The 18,899-nt window shown below is 32.4% G+C and overlaps 1 pseudogene across 1 annotated transcript in view; it reads right to left on the reverse strand.

Moving 5' to 3' along the window:
- The window catches only part of LOC143245552 (tectonin beta-propeller repeat-containing protein 1-like), a 62,426-nt pseudogene that overhangs the window by 6,901 nt on the left and 36,626 nt on the right, over positions 1–18,899 (reverse strand). The window contains exons 14-18 of the transcript XR_013025638.1: positions 18,222–18,352; positions 5,607–5,802; positions 4,246–4,386; positions 3,742–3,907; positions 2,675–2,810 (exon numbers count right to left, since the gene is read on the reverse strand). The product of XR_013025638.1 is annotated as a tectonin beta-propeller repeat-containing protein 1-like (transcript). The remainder of the gene's footprint in view (positions 1–2,674; positions 2,811–3,741; positions 3,908–4,245; positions 4,387–5,606; positions 5,803–18,221; positions 18,353–18,899) is intronic.

The following is an 18,899-nucleotide window of genomic DNA, read 5'->3' on the forward strand; positions in this document are numbered from 1 at the left end:
TATGGTAAGAAGGGTGAGGATGTTTGGTGATGGAGAAACATCAAAAAATCATTAAATATAAACTTTAAAAAATATCTTTCCATCACCCTCTGATGGTAACAGAAACACAACTGAAGGTATAATAATAAAGTGGTAGTTTTTATTCTGAAGTTCAAAGTTAAAAATAATGGTGATGAACAATTAGAATGGACTTTACACTGTTGTTACAGTTGCTGATTACAAGTAATGAGAGATTTATTTTTAAATATACTGCTGAAACTGTTAATAGAAACTGTGTATATTTCAATTACAATAATGCACGACTGTTTGAAAAAGTGAGGATCATTAACATGGCTAGAACTCAATAAAACATGATAACCTGGCTGAAACTCGAGAAAACATGATAACCTGTCTAGAATTCAAGAAAACATGATAACCTGGCTGGAACTCAAGAAAACATGATAACCTGGCTAGAACTCAGGAAAACATGATAACCTGGATAGAACTCAAGAAAACATGATAAACTGGATAGAACTCAAGAAAACATGATAAACTGGATAGAACTCAAGAAAACATGATAAACTGGATAGAACTCATAAAAACATGATAAACTGAATAGAACTCAAGAAAACATGATAAACTGAAAAGAATTCAAGAAAACATGATAAACTGAAAAGAATTCAAGAAAACATGATAAACTGGAAAGAATTCAAGAAAACATGATAACCTGGATAGACTCAAGAAAACATGATAACCTGGATAGAACCCAAGAAAACATGATAACCTGGATAGAACTCAAGAAAACATGATAACCTGGATAGAACTCAAGAAAACATGATAACCTGGATAGAACTGAATAAAAAGTAATAACTCCAATAAAGCTGGTTTGGTAGAAATATTTCAAAGTATGGTTAACAGTTTGTGAACTCCCAGATGGCTGGAGTTTCTCAACAACATAAAGTTTCTTTGAAAATCGAACAAGATAACTGGTACTTGGCCAAATGGGCTTAACACTGCCAGTGGGTTTCTGTTGAAGTGAATTAATAGCTCAGGTGGAGGAACAAAGACAGGAAAGAGTTTAATAAAGTGTTTCTCATGGAAACTGACTAATGGGGCATGCCAGTGGGCTCCTCTAGCCCATGGCCACAAAACAGCCCATCTTCAGTGATGAATTGGTGACATGATATGCAGGCAATTGTCATCTTGACTAATAAACAATGCTTACCTCCAACATACAAGATATGTCCATATTTAGATGGCGACTATACCACATCTAAATATTAATTTGAAGTCAGACAGGCACAAATATGGCATTGTCTGTATACTAATGTACACAGGGATCAACAAAAGTTCTTATACTCTCCTTTAAATGCCATATTATGATATTATATATGTTATAAGATACATATATATAGTTTTACAACACAGAGTACTGCATTATGCAGGTACATTTGGCCAGACCTTTCTTCAAACTTAGAATGACCTGCACACCTGGTTAGCAACTTCTTGGAAGAATACAATATGGAACATCTGGATTGATCAGCAACCTCACTGGATACAAATCCCACTAAACACATTCAGGATTCTGTCACAACATGTTTGGCAATGTGTAAATTGGCAACAGAACAGAGCTGAAGAGCTAGAAGGTGCTCTGATGGAAGTGCGTGAGCACATCAATTAATGTACCTTAACCACAGTACATCAATACATTAATATCCAAAGTGACCATGGACCTTATTCACAAAATGTTTCTTTTTAACATGGTGGGCTGCAAAGTAATACTGAATGAGTGTTTGCAGATAACTGTAAGTCAGGTCATGTGACTATTCATGTGAGTTTACTTAAAGCCACTGTTTGCACCTTGTCATAGCTACAATACGCACAAATGAATACCCTTGATCTGTCTTGAGAAGTTTAGTGAGATACCATAATACTGATTAACTATTAAAATGCAAGGCTTATACTGTAAGCCAGTTTTAGCTGACTGAGTTAGGAGCCCAGGGTGTTTAAGAAGGTAGCTATAATAAGTTCCTTTAACTGAGTTTAGGCTTAGACAGCTAATCAACTGGTAACTCCATTTTTAAACAGTCAACATAAGTCTAAATAAAAAGATTATTTTAGCCTTTACCTTGTTATTTATGTAAGAGGTTTGAAAATAAGTTTGGCTTCTATTTGAGCAACCTATGATCAACCTCAAAATGTTTTCATGTGCACCAAGCTTAACTGAAGGATTTCATTTTTGGAGTAACTACACAACACAGTGTAATGCACAAGATGCAAATTGACATTTTGATTTTTGCAAGTTGCACTGCACCATCCCTTACTTGCATCTGAGAAAAACACAACATTTTGTTTTCACAGTCTTAGTTCATGTCACTGTTCTACAACAATAGCTTGTATGTGTTACTAGAGATTTCTCATAAACTGTAAGTGATTCTGAAATATTTAAACAGTGTGTGGTTAAGTTAGAGAGAAGTTAAAACCTTTTTGTTACTTAAACGAACATATGACCAGAGCTTAACTCCACCCACCTAGAGCATAAGCAGCTGAGATTCTCTCCCTGAGTGGGATGCCAGACAAGTTAAGGTTAACCACTGGCTAGTAACTGATAACTGTGTTTCATCTGGGTAAGTTGAGGCAGCTTTAAGATAATATAAACCTTTATTACAGAACACAAAAATACCACCACATTTACCTGTTAGACAGTTTTCTGAAACATCATTTCTCAACATGGCTGAGCCATCTCTTGTAACTCCCCAAACTCGAAAGTTACCTCCAACGCTGATAGCTTGAAATGGTACATCAGCAGGGACATGTATCCAAGCTATTCCCTGAAAAAAAAACAATGTATTCAAGATATTCCTTGAAAAAACAAGTAACTATACATGTCCAAGATATTTTTTGGAAAATATAAATGCTATATTCTTCCAAAAATATACAATGCAACCACAGAATACCTTGAAAAAAAATACAGCATTTCATCAAAATATACATTCAAAAGAAAATATGTAGTCATTAAATTTCCTGTGAGGTGAAAAAAGAAATTTACCAAATGAGCACATGACTCAGAAAATTAATGTAACTGTAGTCTTCCATTAAAAAAAATGTAACCATGGTACTTCCTATAAAAAAAACATCCTCCTCTTGATTGAAAACTGATAAGTGAAGGGACCCTCATGGTTAAAAAATAATAAGTAAGGGGACCACTGTGGTTGACAACTGATAGGTGAGGGAACCCTCTTCATTCCTGAAAAGTATTTTGACAAAAACACTACTTGATTATCAAAGGTGGTGACCTGAAAAAAAGTAGACCAATCTCTGCTGAAGTAAGTGATGAGTAACATTAAAAGCTAATATATCAAGGACTTCTTTATAGTCTAAAGAAAGTGTTGTTGTAGAATCAAAGGAATTATCTCGTTTCTTTGAACAAATAGTTGCAGACCATTAAAGTTCTCAAACTGACAATAAACCCTGCCCATTCTTTAATGTTGATAAGAAACATCGTGTTATATTTTAATCTTCTAAACTAAAGTCACAATTTAGTCATTAACATAAATATACAAAAATAGAAACAATTCATAGCAAGTACTTGCATAACATGTGAACAGATAAACACAATTCAATATGAACTACTAAACACAACCCATTATGAAATTAAGCTCTAATCAAGTTTCCGCTCACTCACATGAATTTCCAAACACATCACATTTTTATGTTATAAAACTTATGTACACAAAACAATCTCTCCACCTGCTAACTTACCTCAGGATTCCTACCAGTGACCCCAACCCTGCAAAGAACATCACCATTTACGGCCACTGCCCACAAAGCAACTGGTTCACCTGGAATATTGGAGTGATCTACTTGTAGAGATATATCAATCAATGGTGGCTCCTTCCAGAGTCCTGATGTGATAAGTTTGCACTTCCTGTAAAGATGTATTGTACCATTCAGTTAGAAGATGCAAGCATGAAAAATGTCTCACCTTACACTTTTCATTAACACTTCCTACTGTTTTACTATTAAATCACAACAAAAGCACTTTTACATGAATAAGTCCTGAAAACTCACTAAACCTACTGTTCACACAATTATAACTATTATCAAAGCATAACTTTCCTCCAGATGAAATAATTTCAACAACAACCTGAACCTCAAGAAGATACACCAATCTATCTCTTATCAAAATATATCAAAAACATTGAGTCACATATACCATCTTGTAATAATACATTACATCTATGATAAAGTACTGAGTATAGTCACCTGTACCACCTTCTATGCCGAACGTAGTCAGTAGAACCTTTATAGGAGTGATAAGAAAATGGAAAGTCTGCTGCATATTGCCAACCTTCTTTGTCAACGCCACCAGGTGTTCAGAAGTCCACAGCCCAATCCGATATCCAGATTTACGTTTGAAAACCAAAAAATTATAAAATAAAATCAAATCATCTAGACAGTACGAGACCAATCATACAATAAAATACATGATTTAACAGAAGACTGTTTGAATAAATGTTGGATGATACAGTTTGTTTAGACAAACATTTTACTTGGAGATATTAGAATCTTGTAATTCAGAAGCTTTATACAAGATTTAGTTTTAATATTGAGATTAAATGAAAAAAGGAACAAACTTGTATCAACTAATGAGAAACAGTTTATTTTCTATTTATCAATTATACAGTAAAAAAAAGTACAAGAAATCACAATAAGAAATTAAAGCATGAGAACCACTCATCCAGGATAGCCACACAGTTGTTGATAGAATGATACCAACTCAACTAGGATAGCCACACAGTTATTTACACATTGAAAGCAACTCATCCAAAATAGCTACATGGTTGTTGACAGAAGGACAACTCAACCAGGATAGCCATATGGTTGTTGACAGAATGATAACTCATCCACAATAACCACACAGTTGTTGATAGAATGATAACAACTTAACTAGGATAGCCACACAGTTATTTACACATTGAAAGCAACTCTTCCAAAATAGCTACATGGTTGTTGACAGAAGGACAACTCAACCAGGATAGCCATATGGTTGTTAACAGAATGATAGCAACTCTGCCACAAAAGCCACATGGTTGTGACAGCATGAAAGCAACTCAACCAGAATAGCCACACAGTTAAGTTGACAGAATGAAAGCAACTCAACCAGGACAGTCACACGGCTGTTGACAGAAGGAAAGCAACTCAACCAGGAAAGGCCACCAGTATATCTTAGGTAAGTCTCTCTAATATGAGTTGAAGCTTTCATGAACAGGATTCCTGCATTTTTTAACCACTCTACCTTCATTTATCCATTGTTAGGAAAATAAACTTCATTTATAAGCCACCTTCCTAGTACCATAAATCTCAACTTAAGAAGCATGAAAAACTGGAAATTCAATTTAAAACATTGGTGTTTATAACATACTATTAATTAGAGGTTCAAGGTACTGAATAAACTATACACACCATCAGAATAAAACAAATTCAGCAGGGTAAAATCTACACTAGGTTAACAAGATTAAAAACAATATCTGTCAAACACACCTATCATGAAAATCATCCTAGTCCATCTGAATACATTTAGAAATTATCAATAAAGTGAGCTTGAAAAGGAAACACTCACCCACTGCCAGTGAACCAATGGTAGCTTAGTGTTCTCTTTCATACACTCGAGACGACCAGTTTTGTCACTCCACATGTAACGATCTGTAGGAAGTCCTCTGGCAGAGAAGCCAGTCAGCGGGTTCCACCTCTGGTTTTCATATACAAAGCAGTGTCGAGTATCCGTCATAGGATGGACTTTCACATTGCACCCGGACCTGCCTGTTAAAGAAACAAATCATAAGAACTTTAGAACCTCATGAAACAATTGTAAATACAGGAACTTACATTGTACTGAGTGTTGTTTAATATTACCCTGCTTTATCGAAGTGTTTGGTACCAGATCCTTTAAATCAGCTTACCAGGTTACAGTGTTTAACACAAATATGGTAGGCCAATACCCTGGTTATACTAAATTAACTAAATTATTAACACAGAGATGGTAGATAAACAATCTGGCTGTACCGAACTAGCTAACTGTTTGACACTGATATGGTAGAAAAAAAAAACCTAGTTGCAGTGAACTAGTTAAGTGTTGAACAAACATTAGGTCTATACTGCCCTAACTAAAATGTTTAATACTGATATCACATCCAAATAATCTGGCTACACTAGATCAACACATCATGCACTACTATTAAAAGCTCTCATTAACTACATATTCACAAAAGACATCTCTTCAATGTAAACAATATCACAACACTTCAGAAAGTATCAAGAACCTGAGGAATACTTGAACACAGACAATAAGAAAATGTCAGACACAAAAACATAGCTCTGGAACAAGTACTAACAAAAGTCTGTAAATCATCTATTATTATTCAAAACCACAAACAAGTACTACAGTATTCATGATATCAAAAGGGACAAAAACGTTTGAAACACAAACCAGTACTACAGTATTCCTAATATCAGACAGGAGGAGAACATGTTGGAAAAACAAACCAGTACTACAGTATTCTTTATATCTAACAAGATGAAAACATGTACGAAACACAAACTAATACTACAGTATTACTGATAACAGAAAGGACAAGAACATATAAGAAAAAGAAACCAGTACTACAGTATTCCTAATATCAGACAGGAAGAGAACATGTTGGAAACAATAACCAGTACAACAGTATCCCTAATATCAGAAAGGAAAAGAACACACCAGGTAAACAAACCAATACTACAGTACTAATAATGTCAGAAAGGAAAAGAAGATATTGAAAACACAAACCAATACAACAGTATTCATGATACAAGACAGGACAAACATGTTGGAAACACAAACCACTACTATGGTATTCATAATATCAGACATGACAAGCACATGTTGGAAACACAAACTAATACTACAATATTGCTAATATCAGACAGGAAAAAACATGTTGGAAACACAAACTGATACTACAATATTGCTAACATCAGACAGGACAAAAACATGTTGGAAACACAAACTGATACTACAATATTGCTAATACCCGAGAGTACAAGAACATGTTGAAAACACAAACTGATACTACAATATTGCTAATATCAGACAGGACAAAAACATGTTGGAAACACAAACTGATACTACAATATTGCTAATACCAGAGAGTACAAGAACATGTTTGAAACACAAATTAGTACTACAGTAATCGTAATATCAGACAGGACAAGAACATGTTGGAAATACAAACCAATACTACAGTATTCATGATATTAGACAAGACAAGACCATGTTGGAAACACAAACCAATACTACAGTATTCCTAATATTAAAAAGGACAATAACATGTTGGAAACACAAACCAGTACTATATTATTCCTAATATAAGACAGTAAAAGAACATGTTGAAAACATAAACAATACTACAGTGTTCCTAATATCAGACAGGGCAAAAACATACTAGAAAAACAAACCAGAACTACAGTATCCCCAATATCAGAAAGGAAAAGAACATTATGAGTAAACAAACCAATACTACAGTACTAATAATGTCAGAAAGGAAAAAAAGATATTGGAAACACAAACCAATATAACAGTATTCATAATATCAGACAGGAGAAGAACATGTTGGAAACACAGACTCGTACTACAGTATTCCTAATACCAGATAGTACAAAAACACGTTGGTAACACAAACCAATACTACACAATTCATAATATCAAACAAAACAAGAACATGTTGGAAACATAAACCAATACTATAATATTCATAATATCAGACAGGAAAAAACATGTTGGAAAAACAAACCAATACTACTGTATTCCTAATACATAAATGGACAAGAACATGTCAGAAACACAAACCAGTACAACAGTATTGCTAAATATCAGACAGGATTAGAACATGTCGGAAAAACAAACAAGTACTACAGTATTCCTAATATCAGACACAAAGAGCACATGTTGGAAAAACAAACCAGTACTACAGTATTCCTAAAATCAGACAGGAGAAGAACATGTTGTAAACACAAACCAGAATTATAGTATTCCTAATATCAGACATTAAAAGAACATGTTGGAAACACAAACCAATACTACAGAATTCATGATACTAGACAGGACAAGACCATGTTGGAAACAGAAAAAAATACAACAGTATTCATAATATGAGACAGTACAAAAACATGTTGGAAACACAAACCAGTACTACAGTATTCCTAATATCAGAGAGGAGAAGAGCATGTTGTAAACACAAACCAGAATTGCAGTATTCCTGATATCAGACAGTACAGGCACATGTTGGAAACACAAAAAACTACTACAGTATTCCCAATATAAGACAGTACAAAAACATGTTGAAAACATAAACCAATACCACTGTATTCATAATATGAGACAGAATAAAAAACTTTGTAACACAAATCAGTACTACAGTATTCCTAATATCAGAGAGGAGAAGAGCATGTTGTAAACACAAACCAGAATTGCAGTATTCCTGATATCAGACAGTACAAGCACATGTTGGAAACACAAAAAACTACTACAGTATTCCGAATATCAGACAGGAGAAGAGCATGTTGTAAACACAAACCAGAATTATAGTATTCCTAATATCAGACATTAAAAGAACATGTTGGAAACACAAACCAATACTACAGAATTCATGATACTAGACAGGACAAGACCATGTTGGAAACAGAAAAAAATACAACAGTATTCATAATATGAGACAGTACAAAAACATGTTGGAAACACAAACCAGTACTACAGTATTCCTAATATCAGAGAGGAGAAGAGCATGTTGTAAACACAAACCAGAATTGCAGTATTCCTGATATCAGACATACAAGCACATGCAGTATTATATCAGACAGGAGAAGAGCATGTTGTAAACACCTGCAGTATTCCCGATATCAGACAGTACAAGCACATGTTGGAAACACAAAAAACTACTACAGTATTCCAAATATCAGACAGGGGAAGAGCATGTTGTAAATACAAACCAGAATTGCAGTATTCCTGATATCAGAAAGTACAAGCACATGTTGGAAACACAAAAAACTACTACAGTATTCCGAATATAAGACAGTACAAAAACATGTTGAAAACATAAACAAATAACACTGTATTCATAATATGAGACAGAATAAAAAACTTTGTAACACAAATCAGTACTACAGTATTCCTAATATCAGATAGAAGAAGAAAATGTTAGAAACACAAACCAAAACTACAGTATTCCTAATAACTAACAGGACAAGAATATGTTGGAAAAATAAACACCAATCCTACAGTATTCATAATATCAGAAAGGGGAGAACATACTAGGTAAACAAACCAACACTAGAGTATTCCTAATATCAGAAACAAAAATAATATGTTGGAAATACAAAGAAGTGCTATAGTATTCATAATATTAGACAGCCAAAGAACTTCTTACAAACACAAACTAATACTATAGTATTCCTATATATCAGAAAGGACAAGAACATCTTGGAAATACAAACCAGTACTGCAGTATTCCTAATATCAGACAGGAAAACAACATGTTAGAAACACAAACCAGTACTGCAGTATTCCTAATATCAGACAGGAAAACAACATGTTAGAAACACAAACCAGTACTACAGTATTCCTAATATCAGAAACGAAAAGAACACGTTTGAAAAAAAAAAAGTACTAAAGTATTCATAATATTAGACAGGACAAAAACATGTTACAAACACAAACCAATACTACAGTTTCCATGATATGAGACAGGACAAGAACATGTTGGAAACACAAACAAGTACTACAGTATTCATAATTATACACATGACAAAAACATACTAGATAAAAAACTAATACTACAGTATTCATAATGTCAGACAGGATAAGAACATGTTGGAAAAACAAACCAAAACTATAGCATTCCTAATATTAGACAGTACAAGCACATGTTGGAAATACAAACCAGTACTATAGTTTCCATAATATCAGACAGGACAACGTTTTACAAACACAAACCAGTACTACAGTATTTATAATATTAGAAAGGACAAGAACATCTTGGAAACACAAAGCAGTAATTCAGTATTCCTAATATCAGACAGGAAAAAAAACATGTTAGAAACACAAACCAGTACTACAGTATTCCTAATATCAGAAACGAAAAGAACACGTTTGAAAAAAAAAAAATAGTAATAAAGTATTCATAATATTAGACAGGACAAAAACATGTTACAAACACAAACCAATACTACAGTATCCATGATATCAGACAGGACAAGAACATGTTGGAAACACAAACAAGTACTACAGTATTCATAATATCACACATGACAAAAACATACTAGATAAAAAACTAATACTACAGTATTCATAATGTCAGACAGGATAAGAACATGTTGGAAAAACAAACCACAACTATAGCATTCCTAATATTAGACAGTACAAGCACATGTTGGAAATACAAACCAGTACTATAGTTTCCATAATATCAAACAGGATAACGTTTTACAAACACAAACCAGTACTACAGTATTTATAATATTTGAGAGGACAAGAACTTGTTACAAACACAAACCAACACTAGAGTATTCCTAATATCAGAAACAAAAATAATATGTTGGAAATACAAAGAAGTGCTATAGTATTCTTAATATCAGACAGCACAAGAACTTGTTACAAACACAAACTAATACTATAGTATTCCTAATATCAGAAAGGACAAAAACATCTTGGAAACACAAACCAGTACTGCAGTATTCCTAATATCAGACAGGAAAACAACATGTTAGAAACACAAACCAGTACTACAGTATTCCTAATATCAGAAACGAAAAGAACACGTTTGAAAAAAAAGGAAATAAAGTATTCATAATATTAGACAGGACAAAAAGATACTAGATAAAAAACTAATACTACAGTATTCATAATGTCAGACAGGAAAAGAACATGTTGGAAATACAAACCAGTACTATAGTTTCCATAATATCAAACAGGACAACGTTTTACAAACACAAACCAGTACTACAGTATTTATAATATTTGAGAGGACAAGAACTTGTTACAAACACAAACCAGTACTACAGTATTTATAATATGTGGGAGGACAAGAACTTGTTACAAACACAAACCAATACTAGAGTATTCATGATATCAGAAAGGACAAGAACATGTTGGAAACACAAACCAATACTACAGCATTCCTAATACCTCAATGGACCAGAACATGTTACAAACACAAACCAACACTACAGTGTTCCTAATATCAGAAAAGACAAGAATATTTTGGAAACACAAACCAATACTAGAGTATTCCTAATATCAAAAGGGACAAAAACGTTTGAAACACAAACCAGTACTACAGTATTCCTAATATCGGACAGGAGGAGAACATGTTGGAAAAACAAACCAGTACTACAGTGTTCATAATTTTAGACAGTACAAAAATGTATTACAAACACAAACCAATACTACTGAATTCATAATATGAGACAGAACAAGCACATTTTGGAAACACAAAAAACTACTACAGTATTCCAAATATAAAACAGTACAAAAATATGTTGAAAACACAAACCAATACTACTGTATTCATAATATCAGATAGAATACGAACATTTTGTAAACACAAATCAGTACTACAGTATTCCTGATACCTAACAAGACAAGAACATGTTGGAAACACAAACTTATACTACAGTTTCCTACTATCAGAAAAAACAAGAACATGTTGGAAACATAAATAAGTAATACAGTGTTCCTAATACCAGACATGACGAGATAATAATAGATAAACAAACCAATACTACAGTACTGATAATGTCAGACAGGACGAGAATATGTTAGAAACACAAACCATTACTACAGTATTCATAATATTAGACATAACAAAAACATGTTGGAAACACAAACCAAAACTACAGTATTCATAATATTAGACATAACAAAAACATGTTGGAAAAACAAACCACAACTACAGTATTCATAATATTAGACAGGACAATACCATGTTGGAAACAGAAAAAAATACAACAGTATTCATAATATGAGACAGTACAAGAACATGTTAGAAACACAAACCAGTACTACAGTATTCCTAATATCAGACTGGAGAAGAGCATGTTGTAAACACAAACCAGAACTATAGTATTCCTAATATCAGACAGTAAAAGAACATGTTGGAAACACAAACTGATACTACAATATTGCTAATATCAGACAGGACAAAAACATGTTGGAAACACAAACTGATACTACAATATTGCTAATACCAGAGAGTACAAGAACATGTTTGAAACACAAACCAGAACTAAAGTATTCCTAATAACTAACAGGACAAGAACATGTTGGAAAAATAAACCAATACTACAGTATTCATGATATTAGAAAGGGGAGAACATACTAGGTAAACAAACCAATACATTAGTATTAATAATGTCAGACAGGACAAGAACAAATTGGAAACACAAACCACTACTGGAGTATTCCTAATATCAGAAACAAAAATAATATGTTGGAAATACAAAGAAGTGCTATGGTATTCATAATATTAGACAGCACAAGAACATGTTACAAACACAAATTAATACTATAGTATTCCTAATATCAGAAAGGACAAGAACATCTTGGAAACACAAACCAGTACTGCAGTATTCCTAATATCAGACAGGAAAAGAACATGTTAGAAACACAAACCAGTACTAAAGTATTCCTAATATCAGAAACGAAAAGAACACGTTTGAAAAAAAAGTAATAAAGTATTCATAATATTAGACAGGACAAAAACATGTTACAAATACAAACCAATACTACAGTATCCATGATATCAGACTGGACAAGAACATGTTGGAAACACAAACAAGTACTACAGTATTCATAATATCAGACAGGATAAGAACATGTTGGAAAAACAAATCAAAACTATAGCATTCCTAATACCTCAATGGACCAGAACATGTTACAAACACAAACCAACACAACAGTATTCCTAATATCAGAAAAGACAAGAATATTTTGGAAACACAAACCAATACTACAGTATTCCTAATATCAAAAGGGGCAAAAACGTTTGAAACACAAACCGGTACTACAATATTCCTAATATCAGACAGGAGGAAAACATGTTGGAAAAACAAACCAGTACTACAGTATTCTTTATACCTAACAAGATGAAAACATGTACGAAACACAAACTAATACTACAGTATTACTGATAACAGAAAGGACAAGAACATACAAGAAAAAGAAACCAGTACTTCGGTATTCATAACATCAGACAGGTCAAAAATATGTTGGAAACACAAAACAATACTACAGTATTCATAATATGAGACATGACAAGAACATGTTGGAAACACAAAACAGTACTACAGTATACCTAATAGACAGGAAGAGAACATGTTGGAAACACAAACAAGTACAACAGTATCCCTAATATCAGAAAGGAAAAGAACACACTAGGTAAACAAACCAATAGTACAGTATTAATAAAGTCAGACATAAGAAGAACATGTTGGAAACATAACCCAATATTAGAGTATTCATTATATCAGAAAGGACAAAACCATTTTGAAAACACAAACCAAAACAACAGTATTCCGCATATCAGAAACGAAAAGAACATGTTGGAAAAAGAAACCAGTATTACAGAATTCATAATATTAGACAGCACAAGAAATTGTTACAAACACAAAATAATACTATAGTATTCATGACATCAGATAGGAAAAGAATATGTTGAAAACAAAAACCAATACTAAAGTATTCATAATAACATACAAGACAAGAATATATTGGAAATGCAAACAAGTACTATAGTATTCATAATATCAGAAAGGACAAGAACATACTAGAAAAACAAACCAGTATGAAAGTACTCATAATATCAAACAGGACAAAAACATGTTTGAAACACAAACCAGAACTATAGTATTCCTAATATCAGACAATAAAACAACATGATGGAAACACAAACAAGTACTAGAGTATCCCGAATATCAAACAGTACAAGCACATATTGGAAACACAAATGAATACTACAGTATTCATAATATCAGACAGAATAAGAACATTTTGTAAACACAAACCAAGTACTACAGTATTCCTAATATCAGAAAGGTCAAAAACATGTTGGTAACATAAACCAGTACTACACAATTCATAATATCAAACAAAACAAGAACATGTTGGGAACAAACACCAATACTACAGTATTCCTAATATCAGAATAAAGAAAAACGTTTGAAACACAAACTAGTACTACAGTGTTCATAATTTTAGACAGTACAAAAATGTATTACAAACACAAACCAATACTACTGAATGCATAATATGAGACAGAACAAGCACATTTTGGAAACACAAAAAACCACTACAGTATTCCGAATATAAAACAGTACAAAAATATGTTGAAAACACAAACCAATACTACTGTATTCATAATATCAGATAGAATACGAACATTTTGTAAACACAAATCAGTACTACAGTATTCCTAATACCTAACAAGACAAGAACATGTTGGAAACACAAACTTATACAACAGTTTCCTACTATCAGAAAGAACAAGAACATGTTGGAAACATAAATAAGTAATACAGTGTTCCTAATACCAGACATGACGAGATAATAATAGATAAACAAACCAATACTACAGTATTGATAATGTCAGACAGGACGAGAATATGTTAGAAACACAAACCATTACTACAGTATTCATAATATTAGACATAACAAAAACATGTTGGAAACACAAACCAAAACTACAGTATTCATAATATTAGACATAACAAAAACATGTTGGAAAAACAAACCACAACTACAGTATTCATAATATTAGACAGGACAATACCATGTTGGAAACAGAAATAAATACAACAGTATTCATAATATGAGACAGTACAAGAACATGTTAGAAACACAAACCAGTACTACAGTATTCCTAATATCAGACTGGAGAAGAGCATGTTGTAAACACAAACCAGAACTATAGTATTCCTAATATCAGACAGTAAAAGAACATGTTGGAAACACAAACCAGAACTATAGTATTCCTAATATCAGACAGTAAAAGAACATGTTGGAAACACAAACAAGTAATACAATATTCCCAATATCAGACAGTATAAGAATGTGTTGGAAACACAAAAAACTACTACAGTATTCCGAATATAATATAGTATAAAAACACATTGAAAACACAAACCAATACTACTGTATTCATAATATTAGACAGAATAAGAATATGTTGTAAACACAAACAAATAGTATAGTATTCATGATATTAGATAGTACAAGAACATGCTGAAAACACAAACAATACTAAAGTATTCATAATATCAGACAGGAGAAAAACATGTTGATAACACAAACCAGTACTACAGTATTAATAATGTCACACAGGACAAGAACATATTGCAAACAGAAACCAATACTATAATATTTCTAATACCAGACAGGATAAGAACATGTTGGAAACAGAAACCAATACTACAATGTTCTTATATAAGGTAGGACAAGAATATGTTTGAAATACAAACCAAAACTAGAGTATTCATTATATCACATGTGACAAGATGTTGGAAGCACAAACCGTTACTACAGTATTCATAACATCAGACATGACAAGAACATGTTAGAAACACAAACCAATACTACAGTATTCATAACATCAGACATGACAAGAACATGTTGGAAACACAAACCAATACTACAGTATTCATAATACCAGACAGTTCAAGAACATGTTGGAAACACAAACCAGTTCTACAGTAATCATAATATCAGACATGACAAGAATATGTTTGAAACACAAACTAGTACTACAGTATTCATAATATTAGACAGGACAAGAATGTGTTACAAACACAGACCAATAATACAGTATTCATGATATTAGACAGTAGAAGAACATGTTGAAAAAGAAACCAATACTATAGTATTTATAATATCAGACACAACAAGAACATGTTGGAAACACAAACCAGTAGTAAAGTATTCCTAATATCAGAGAGTACAATAACATGTTGGAAACACAAACCACTACTACAGTATTCATAATATCAAACAGGACATGAACATGTTGGAAACGCAAACTAATACTACAGTATTCTAATACCAGACAGTACAAGAACACGTTGGAAACGCAAACCAGTACTACAGTATTCTAATACCAGACAGTACAAGAACACGTTGGAAACACAAACCAGTACTACAGTATTCTAATACCAGACAGTACAAGAACACGTTGGAAACACAAACCAGTACTACAGTATTCATAATATTATACAGCACAAGAACATGTTAGAAACACAGACTAGTACTACAGTGTTCCTAACATCAAACAGGACAAGAAGATCTTCGAAACACAAAACATTGTTAGATTTTGCAAGATCATCAACAAATAAAAAAGATATACTAAATAGAAGTGTTGTGTCTTTACAGAAAATTGGAATTATCAGCCTATGTATTTGGTACGTTGTGAGAAATTGAATGGCTACTTTACACACAGATATGAAGTATATTTTGGGAACAAATGGTACATGATTGAATACATTTTTTAATATCTCAAGGAATGTTGTTTCAGGGTTAGCATAAGTAGTTAGCATCAATCTACATCATTATGTGAAATGTGTTTTTGGAACCCATTGCTTTAAATGTGAATGTTCACTTGAAAATTTATTAGAGAATTTTATTTGATACACACATTATGTGTCTTTGACAAAAACTTTATCATCTGGGAGATGTGTAATTCATGTTTTTGCATTGAGGCACATAGCAGCGATCAAGTCACTATAGTCGGTGTTTATCAATAAAGCCATACAACAATTGGTAACTATAACTTGCTTCTATCCACTAAATCACATCACAGCTAGTTACTAAAGTTGGTGTTTCTTACCCATAGTATGTTGTATATATACTGACTTAGTATTTTTACACATTAGCAAATTCAACTAAAATCTTTAATTTATGAAAATACGCACTGGACAGATTTTCTACTAGTCTCCTGTCTGAACTCTAATTAGTATTTAGACTGATTCTCAATCTTTGTCATATTCCAGACTGACTTGCAGGTGTCATTTTGCAAAACCTTGTTAAACACAATGTGGTGTTTAATAATTTTGTTTTACAAACACCAGTTTTCTTGTATTAGATATACCTGATGTTTCAATTTTACGTATTGCACAAGTTTTATACAGTTTTTTTTCAGCAATTGTTTAAGCGAAGGTTTGTTTACATGACTATGTAGAAATCATACGTTGTGTTGTTCAATAGTTATAAATTTGCACTAATTGTGTTATAGTGTTACATTACTGGAGCCTTCAAAGTTTTTCACACTGTTTTAACTCAGCATTATTACATTATAATATTTCTGATTGTGTGAAAAGTTCTAGGCCCCTGTTGGGGTATATATGTCGCACAAATTGAGATAGTTAAGTTTGATAGAAATGTAGTCAAAGACTGTATGATTGTGAGTTTCGCCATAAAGACATTTACTGGCACTTTTTAAAGTGAAGTTATCACAGACTGTATTGTAATAACAGAGCAAAAAAGAAGAATTCATCTTATGTTATTAAGTAACAGAAAAAGCCTTTGTGGACTTAGAAAAAAAGAGGTGATTATAGAAATCCTGGATACAAGTATGGTAATCAGCAGTCTCACAAATATTTGCGTATACATTTCCCTTATTTTGATAAATTCTTCTAAAACAGGTGAAATGTGTGCTGCATGATTATTGTTGAGTTTATTGTCAAGAAGTTTCAGGCACCTACTGTAAAGAATATGGCCCATACACAAATATAAAACGTAACAGAAAGACTTGTGCAGTATTTATTTGGACTGATTTTCAACCAATTGCAATGCATTTCGTTATTCTGAAATTAAGGTTTTCATCATTATAACTGAATGAAACTACAATATTTTCATTTTAAAAACGTGTAATTTCCTTTCCTTTACTACAAGATGTCAGTGCAGTACTTATCACAGCAACCAAAAGAAAGCAGACCTAATATGCAACTGATATGTGCTTCACGTAAGTAATTGCAATTTTTTAGCCAAAGTTCCACTGAAAACATTTTTGATTTCATAAACAGAGACAGAAACCTTTTTTCTTTCATTCACAAATAATATACAAACATTTCAAGGACCAATCTATTGAAATATTCATTTTACAAGACAGAAAAGTTTTGAAAAGAAAATTAAAAGCTCTCCATATTTTTCCAGCACCTGTACAAACCTTTAAATACACCTCCACCATAGCCTCCAGTGTAAACCCAGATGGTGTTGTCATAGCTCAAACCCCACACTACACCAGCCGGGCACGTTTCAACAATATTCAAATGGCTGCCTCCAAGCAGCTGCAAAAACCTAGAGAAATAATAAGTGATTTGGAGGTTATGTTATGTCCGAATGTTACTGAAAATAATAATTGTATGTCTTTTTTAGTACATGTAAAAATATTTCTACTTAATCTGTAGTCTTTTTCCTTATTTTTATATAGTAATTCTCAGAGCTACTATAAGCCTTTTACAAAATACACTTTAAATCCTTTTCCAACTGTATTAAACTATAAATAGACAGTGGAAAAGTCAAATTCTTATAAATGGAAAGAATACAAAATTATTGCCAATACAATAAAATCAAATTACAAAATTTCCAGTAAAGAAAACCAAATCAGAATCTAATTTTTATTGCTCAACTAATGAGGTGTTTACATCATTAAGACGGTGATGTAACTTACAGCATTGTTGTAAAATTAAACTGCTGTTATTGTACACTTATTTATCTACATTGTAGTTAATTATTAACAAAATTTCAAGATCTGTCACTAGGCTTATAAATAATTAGTAATTAAATAATTTCTGAATCTGTCTTATAAATATTGAAGGATAACAAGGAGCTGTTACAGAAACCC

This window comes from Tachypleus tridentatus, chromosome 2 (assembly GCF_004210375.1).
Source record: "Tachypleus tridentatus isolate NWPU-2018 chromosome 2, ASM421037v1, whole genome shotgun sequence".
Lineage (NCBI taxonomy): Eukaryota > Metazoa > Arthropoda > Merostomata > Xiphosura > Limulidae > Tachypleus > Tachypleus tridentatus.